The sequence below is a fragment of the Calidris pugnax genome, unplaced genomic scaffold (assembly GCF_001431845.1).
Source record: "Calidris pugnax isolate Ruff unplaced genomic scaffold, ASM143184v1 scaffold38, whole genome shotgun sequence".
NCBI lineage: Eukaryota > Metazoa > Chordata > Aves > Charadriiformes > Scolopacidae > Calidris > Calidris pugnax.
Genome location: NW_015090995.1, coordinates 1,388,748 through 1,396,928, shown reverse-complemented (window position 1 = coordinate 1,396,928; position 8,181 = coordinate 1,388,748). Strand labels below are relative to the sequence as shown.

The 8,181-nt window shown below is 47.0% G+C and overlaps 1 long non-coding RNA gene across 1 annotated transcript; it reads right to left on the bottom strand.

Moving 5' to 3' along the window:
- Window positions 1–3,784: 3,784 nt before the first annotated feature.
- Window positions 3,785–7,828, bottom strand: LOC106895456. Its single transcript, XR_001413431.1, has 2 exons — window positions 7,758–7,828; window positions 3,785–6,703 (listed from the first exon to the last, which is right to left on the bottom strand). It is a non-coding gene; the product is annotated as an uncharacterized LOC106895456 (long non-coding RNA).
- Between the last annotated feature and the right edge of the window lie 353 nt (window positions 7,829–8,181).

The following is an 8,181-nucleotide window of genomic DNA, read 5'->3' as shown; positions in this document are numbered from 1 at the left end:
AATATGATATTATATTTGTCCTAGTTTGCAAAGTGTTCTCCGACTTTGAAGCAGGAGATACTCCTACCTTTGTGCATAATCCTCAGCCGGGTGTGTATTGTTCTAGTTCAAACAGAGCTGTGATCACTCTGGCAAGACGTGTGAGGGCACGTTTTACATTTCAAGGGTCACTCACAGCTCGGCGTTCAGCAAGTATTTTTTTTTTGTTAGCCCTGAATCCACGTGCACTTCATGCTCTTACTGCACATTGCAGGAGTTGACAGGGGACAGGGCTGTCCCCTGCGCAGAGCGTTGTACACGCACGGGGCATCGCACAGCGGAGCCCCAGCCCACAATCAAGGTGGCACACCTAAAGAGACAGTAATTAATACCTGCAACTCCTAATAGTTTTAAACACACACTACATCTATCAATTGAATTTTCTTCTGAGTGGCGTAATTACTGAAAGAAGGACAATGAAAGGTAAACAGTAAGTACGTCACGTAGGACTTAGAAATGAAAGAGGAACTACAAGCTTTCTCCTTTCCGAAAAGAGGCCTTCTCAAGTTTGATGTTTTGTGATTATCCAGATGTCTGAAGTTCTGCCTTTTACCTCCAGTCCTTTTCCAACTCTCTTGCTAAGAATCCCTCCTTCACCACCTCCTCAGCCCCTCTTTCTCTCACTCTCTACCTCTGATATTCACTGTCTCCATTCCTTCTCTGGTCGGTGGCCCTCAGACCTCCTTTGCATTCCTACCTCACTCTTGTTTCATCAGGAATCTGTATTTCAGGCCACGGAACTGTCATGCTGAGAGCTGCCAATATAAACCTTTGTAAAAGAAAGTTTTTCCTGCTGGGTTGAGATGAATTCGGGCCCTTGACTGAGGATTCTCTGTTTCTGGACAGCAAGTGCTGTGTTTGCTCCACTGCCTTCCCCTCATTGCCTGCCATGCTTTCCTGCACTGCAGTGGTATCAGATTAATATCTGTGGCCAAAAAAAAAAAAAAAAGCATATATTACTCACTTCTACTGATTGCCTTGTTACAAAATAGGAATATTAATTAAACGGAAAATAGCCTATTTACATTCAGGGGAAAGTCACGACTCCGCTTTCTCTGTAGTGACAAGCTGTGGAAGTGATGAGCCAAAAAGTGAGCCTGAAGGAGGCAGAGGCGAAGAGGTGATTGCCAATTAAGCAACGACATCAAAAGCACATCCTCTAATGGCTGTGCTCAGACCGATGGTGAAGAGGACGCCCTGCCCACACAGCCATTGCCTCACAGAACAGAATTCCACAAGAAATTCCAGTCCTCCAGAAAATCTGCCGAGCAAGCAGCACGCCCAAGAGCGATCAGCAATCCCCAAACGATTAAAAGGCCAAATCCACCTCCAGTGTAACTGCAGCGAAGCGAAGCAGAATTACACCAGAGATATCTTAGGAACCCAGAGCCCTGGCAGGTCTAAAAAAGCATTGCTCCACACAAAATTAGAGGAAAACCAATAAACACTCACAGCTCAAGCTTTCTCCTACTGAACTGACCAAATAGGCATTTTTGGGCGCAGATTAATGTTTACCTTGGCATTGAGGGGTGTCATCTCGGGTTGCCCCTTTTTTCTTTCAGGCACACTTCCCCCCAAACCCACCCTTATGGGTGGCATGTCGTGGCAATTCTCCCTCCGGCGCAGTGGGCTCCGCTCGGTGGCACCGTGCAGCCAGGCCACGGACCCCTGGACTCAGCAAGAGCCACGGGGCTGATGAGGGGCTGGTATTTATTAGACACCCTACATGGGAAAGTACTGGGGTTAACCCCACCCCTCCATCCTTGACATCTTCTCTGTGTCCTGATCTCTGTTTGCGGGTGAGAGCTGCGGGGTGGGTGTCTCAGGGAGATGCAGAACCCCCACCTGCACCCAGGGCTCGGCGGGCATCGCTGCCGTGGCCAACCTCTTCTCAACGGCAGCCAGACAACCCCGTGTTGGGCACAGTCATTATTTGAACTTAGTTTAATGATGAGCATGGGCGTAGGTACATCCTTTTTGGCTCTTCTGCCCCAAACTGTGCTGAACTACTCGGCATGTGCTTGCCTACCAATAGAGCCAAGCTCAAGTGGTGGCTGTGGGAAGACGTTCCCAGACCCACAGAGCTGTGTTGGCAGAGCTCTCCCAATGTGCTGTCAGAACTGTGCAGTGACTGGTGTAGCTTGTTTGACTTGTTATGTGGGGTTTTTACTTCACAACGTGTCGATACGGCTGTGCACACAAGAGCACCTCTGTTCTGGCCTCATCAAAATAACACCTATAAGGACAGTGCTCCTGAGCTACGAAAACAACTGCTTTGTGGGCACATCGTTGGTTAAAACATTGATTAAAGCTTCCAGTGAAGACACAGTTCTGAAAGAAGCCAAGGAAATGAGAGCTCTAGTTTGGTCTGGTTGTTTACATCCGTGTGTGTTGCATGCCCTTGCATATTAAGTAGTTCTACCTGTTAATATGACATTAATAAAGGATTTATAGCGAGACAACATTCCAGCTGGAGAGTTTTCTTATTCACAGGATGGTGTAATTGGGCACCCAGTCTGAGCAGTGCGGTAAGAGGCTATAGAAGGTTTTGGAGCTAGGGTTAAAAATCACAGGTGAGTCTCTCAAGGGCTTTAGCAGAGTTTTGTTAATCACGCAGAAGTATATCAGAATTGGAACTGGTAGTACCTAGTTGGCAAAAAAGCTATGAGAAAATTATAGAGGCACCTTTCCTGCAAATACCTCCCTACTTTCTGTCAGTTTTCTATTTAAATAAGAGCAAGTGTGTATTTTAGATATCATAACAATATAAATAATTTCTAAGAACTTTAAAGAATAAAGTATTTTACTGTATCACCTTACCTACTGAACTTCAGCCCATTAATTCTGACAAAAATCACTCCCGTGCTTGCTACGAGAAAGAATACATTACCATTTTTTGCCACCAGTTACACTGCCCTTTTGCTTCTTTTACCTTATGAAATAATGTGAACCTTCGAAAAAAGAAGCACTTGTGGAAAATGAACCAGCTTCACCCTCCTCTACTCCTATGGGCATTTTTTTAGAATACAGGTGTTCCTTTTCATCTGTGTGAAGCCTACACTGACAAAAATAGAAATACCGCAGAACACCTGTCCTAACAGCAGCCCTGAGTTCAAATATTGTCAGTTAAAGAGATTTGTTGCTTTTTCTTTTTTTTTTTTTTTTCCCTGCAGATTGTCAGAGAAGTTGGGCGAGAGGGTTCAGATTTGCTGTTAAGGGGCAGCCCAGGTGACAGCCGTATCCTGTTGCGGTGTTTATCTGTGAGCACAGGGACCGACAGCTCCGAGAGGCAAAGCCCCAACAAAGTGTGCCCCTGGGTGACGGTGGAAGCTGGCTCTGGAGGACGCGGGTCTGTCGAGCCCAGCTTGGGTTTCCTTTTTGCTACTCAGAGCAGAAGAAGCCTGTGATCATCCACACACAAACACACACACACACACACACGAGTTTCCTCTCCGTGGTGCAGAGAGGAAGAAGCGTGATGAGACACCCCAGGGCTCCTGCAGACACAAGCCCATACATAAACAGACTGAGTTTCATCCACGTGTGAAATATTATGTTGTCAAAACAGATCCTAAGAAAATTGTTAATTTTTAAAAAATGTATTAGTTTTGAGAAGATGGCTTTTTTCCCCCCCTTTTCTAAGGGAAAGCAAATCTACTGTCTACACCATTTTTATAGAATACAGAATTTACCACAGAACGTGTTTTCTGTTCAGATGGTAGATACCACATCACGATACGGGAAATAACTTGTGGTACTTTATTTTGCTGTTCCAAGAAATCTCTTCATACTGAGGAGACACCTGGTGATGCTAGAAGTCTTTGATGGGACCCCATGTGATGCTATTTTTGAATGTGTTGGGTCTCCAGCAGGCAGCAGAGTGAACAGCATTTGCGCTTTGAAGGAGCAGAATTAAGAAGTCCCTAAAAGATGATAGTTTTCTTCTATTGCACTTTTGTATGAAGCCCCCCAGTTTAGAAAGAAAGAAAGACAAAATTTAGGATATATTGGTCTCACCAAGTTAATGTTAAAGACATGCATTAGCCTGAATTTTAGTTCGCAGAAACATGGGAATGTTAGTTGGAAGTGAATTCTGTTGTCTTTTAGTCCATCCTCCAAAGTAGGACTACAACCAACATTAGGTTGGATTTTGTGTTGCTGAATCTTGAAAAACAGTAAGGACAGAGACTCCTCAACCTGCTTCGGTAACCTAATCCAGTACTACACTATCTTCCTACTGATTTTTTTCCCTAATGTCCAACTTCTGTGTCCCAAGCCACAATTTGTGGCCTTTGCACCTTGTTTCCATCTTCTGGCACTGCTGACAAGAGTTTGGTCCTGGCATCTCTGTAACTGCCCTTCAGGTAGTTGTGGGCAGCTCTCAGGTCACCCTCTGGCCTCCCCTTCAGAATAACAAACCCAGCTCCACCAGGTCTTGCTGTAGCTCAGGTCTCACTCTGGACCCCTGACTATTTTGTTGTCTTTTCACTGGGTCCTCTCTGGTGTCTCTATGTCCTTCTTGAGGTGCGGGAGGGTCCTGCACGTATTGCAGCCTCCAGGTCTCATAAGAAGAAGGAGGGAATAGTTTCCCTCATCCTAATGTAGCCCAGGCTGTGGTTTGCCTTCCTGAAGACAAGAGCACGCTGTTGGCTCATGCTCAACCTGGCATCTGCTGTAATCCCCAGGTTCTTTCCGGCAGGGCTGTTCCTCACCCAGCAGCTTCCCAGCCTGTACAAGGGCAGGGGCTTTTCCTGACCCACGTGCAGGATCTGCCACTTTTCCCACCTGTACCTCAGGGCTTTCTGCTGGCCCAGAGGTTACTCACGTCTCTCTGGGCTGAGGCTCTGCTGCTTTTTCCATCGGCCACTCCGCCGGGCCACCACAGTGGACGTAGTGATTAGGTAAAACGTTCTGAGTTTCTGCTTCATTTAATTAATATTTTAAAAAAATTAAAAATCAACTCTATTACGGGCTGATTGGAATATTTACACCCAAAGTCCTGTGTTGGAATGTGTTGGCGCTACTCCTTGGCACCATTTCCATTCCTTTCATACCTTCACGTCTCTTAACTCCAATGGTGTGGAGGAGATTATGTTCCCACTGCCCTAGTTCTAACTCTGGGCTGTTCCTTTGCTATGCAACTGAGCGTATAGGATGAAGGGTTTCCAGGAATGTGACCCTTTTATCAGAGTAAACAAATCTCTGTCCTTCTGCAAATTTTAGTAGCTCTTTCTAGTGTCAATTGTTTCAGTGCTCGGGCCCATTTCTTGGAGGTGGTGATGCAGTTGTCCTGAAGAAGGAACCATGCCGAGGCAGCAGTGTATTTATTTCCACTTCTCTAAGGATTGCATCACAAGAGAAATGCAGTTCTCAACAGTTATGGTGCAACGTTTCATCTTTTGGTAATGCTGGGATAAACTAGGAACTAAATTATGTCCCAGCTTCATGCAACAATCATCTCGAAATACGTGCCTTGGGAATTCCCACAGGACCATTTGCCCAAAGGACTCAAGACTTTTCGCAGACTATTCTCCTGGGATTTCTAGTGTTTTCTGAAGGGATTCGAGCTGCTTCTACTGTTGGCAGCCTGCTGCTTTTGCTTCCATGTGAAGAGGAGTCCACATGCCTGTCACGCTCAGCAGGAAAATTAGTTCAGTCTTAGTACTACTTGACTTTCCCATGGGGCCGTCAGGAGAACGATGACCTTATTACTGGGTTATTTTCTTCTCCTCCTTCCCAAGTGAATATTCCCATTAGTGAAGGACATGATCTCCCCTACTGTGTCCCCTTTACTCTGTGCCATATGCTGGAGGCCTGGAGATGATGCCGTCTTGAATGCAGATTTAACCCTGTGACAAGTATTCACCACTGCTCTCCTGAAATTTAGCTACTTTCATTTGGCAGAGTTGGATGGAGTTTGCTGATATGAAAAGATGCCACGGAAATTAAAGACAGCATTAGAAGTTCTTCCACTTCTATCCTGTACAACCTCCTGGGGATAATAATAAACACGCAGAGTATAACAAATAGATATATCTTTGGAATTGCTTGCTGAGAACATTGCTTCCATTTCTTGGATGAGCTGCTTTTTCACCTTAATTAGCAGAACTGTGTCTGGTTCATTTCAAGACTTATTGAAAAATAATATTAACTGAGGCCAGTTGCTGTTCAATTACTGCGCTGAGAGGATAAGGTGCAGCCTCAGTCCTGGTTTCCGTCAGGCAGACATTGGAAATGGTCATTCCACCAAAGATACTGCAGCACAGGTTGTTTGTAACGAAGGTTGGTTGTAAAGAAGTTGTTCTCTGTGTTTTAATCGGTCTGAACAGCAAGGCAGGAGGGGCTGGGAAATTCCTGGCCACGGGAAAGAGCTGGGGAGGCGAGAAGAACAAGGGGCACAAGAGAGAAACCAGTGCAGGGCAGGACTTAGGGGAAGGGGGGAGAGGGAAGGAAGTATTGCTGCAACGTAAAATCCAGAGCTCTCTCAAAATATTCTGCCCCTCAGATATCCGTTCTGACCCTTCGTGCAAGCTCTTGCAGCCACCAGGCAGCGTTGGACCGAGGGCGGTTTCGGAGCCTTGTTTATGGTCAGGAAGTCTCCTCAGTGTCCTCAAGTTGAGCACTGTCTCCTTGAGCCCCCGACTTGCTGAGGAAGTACCGACATCTGCCATTAGAAAACAGATAAAGGCAAAGAAATTATTTACAAGGCCTGAAAGTGCAGGTTTGGGTACAGGTACAACTGAGTCAGTATTTTCAACTGGGTTTTTTGTGGGTTTGGTTTGGGTTTTTTTTTTTTTCATAAAATGGAGCTGGTACAAAAAACCACACGGAAGGGCGTTGGCGTTTTATCTATAAAAGACACAGACCTCTCCAAGGGTGGAGCTGCTGGGTTGGGATTACCCAACGCCTGGACCCTGCGGCATCCTCCAGCTGCCTGCAGGACGCCTGCCTGGTCCTGCCCCCGTGGTGGCCACAGCAAGGTCCCTGTTCTCTTCCCAGCCTCTCCCAGTGGAACCACGCTCCTCAGCTTGCGACGGGCAGGGGAATGGGGCCTATTCCATGTGAAAAACCAACCAGGTGAATTTGCCTGCTCCTCAACAAGGTGACAGGCAGCTGTCACCCCACAGCTCTGCAGGAGGGATGGCAGCAGACTGGCTTGCGGAGTAGTGGGAAGCTTGGAGGAGTGAAAACCAGTGTGGTGTTGCCCACAGCAGTGGATGTGCTGGTCCAGCACCTCATTCTCTCCACTCAGCCCATCACAAGCATCTGGGAAGCTTGGAGGAGTGAAAACCAGCGTGGAGTTGCCCACAGCAATGGATGTGCTGGTCCAGCACCACCTCATTCTCTCCACTCAGCCCATCACAAGCATCTGGGAAGCTTGGAGGAGTGAAAACCAGCGTGGTGTTGCCCACAGCAATGGATGTGCTGGTCCAGCACCACCTCATTCTCTCCACTCAGCCCATCACAAGCATCTGGGGTTCAGGCCTTTGCTGCTCTGCCCCGATCTAGACTTCGCCATGCTAAGGGTGGAATTCAAACTGTTGATCCACCCCCTTCCTTTGGGATCCACACACAGGAGGAGATAGGAGACCAGGCAGAGGTGTGAGGAGGACAAGAAGTCCACAGACACTTCAATATTGTCTACTGTCACCTGGGGGCTGCTGGATAAGCTCTTTGAGACTGTGGACAGCCATGTGGACAAGGCTAATCCTGCTTACCTTGAGGATGGTCCTCGCAGTGACCCAGGCAAGCCCTGGCTCCCAGTGAAGACCAGAGCCGGGGGGGGGGGTTGTTATTAATCAGCTTATTATCTACTTAACAGCATTTGTCAATCTGCCTTCCCCTCTCTGAATTTAGACATTTCCTTGTCACTCCTGAACACACAAAAAAAAACCCATGCAGAAAGCAGAATGTGCCTTATCGGACCCTGCCTTCTGCTGAACTCGGAGTTGGATTCAAAATTTCTTTCTCCTCCAACTCTTCTCTTTGCTGGCCCAAGTCCCTGCAGGGGCGGGGACCACAAGAGCCCTGCAACTATCACTCTCAGGGGTGACGCCCAAATGCAGAAGGTTTTGGTTTTCTTTTCCTGTAAAATCCACTTTCGGAGACTTTTCTCGAGCTCAGCTGCCCTCAGAGAAAAAT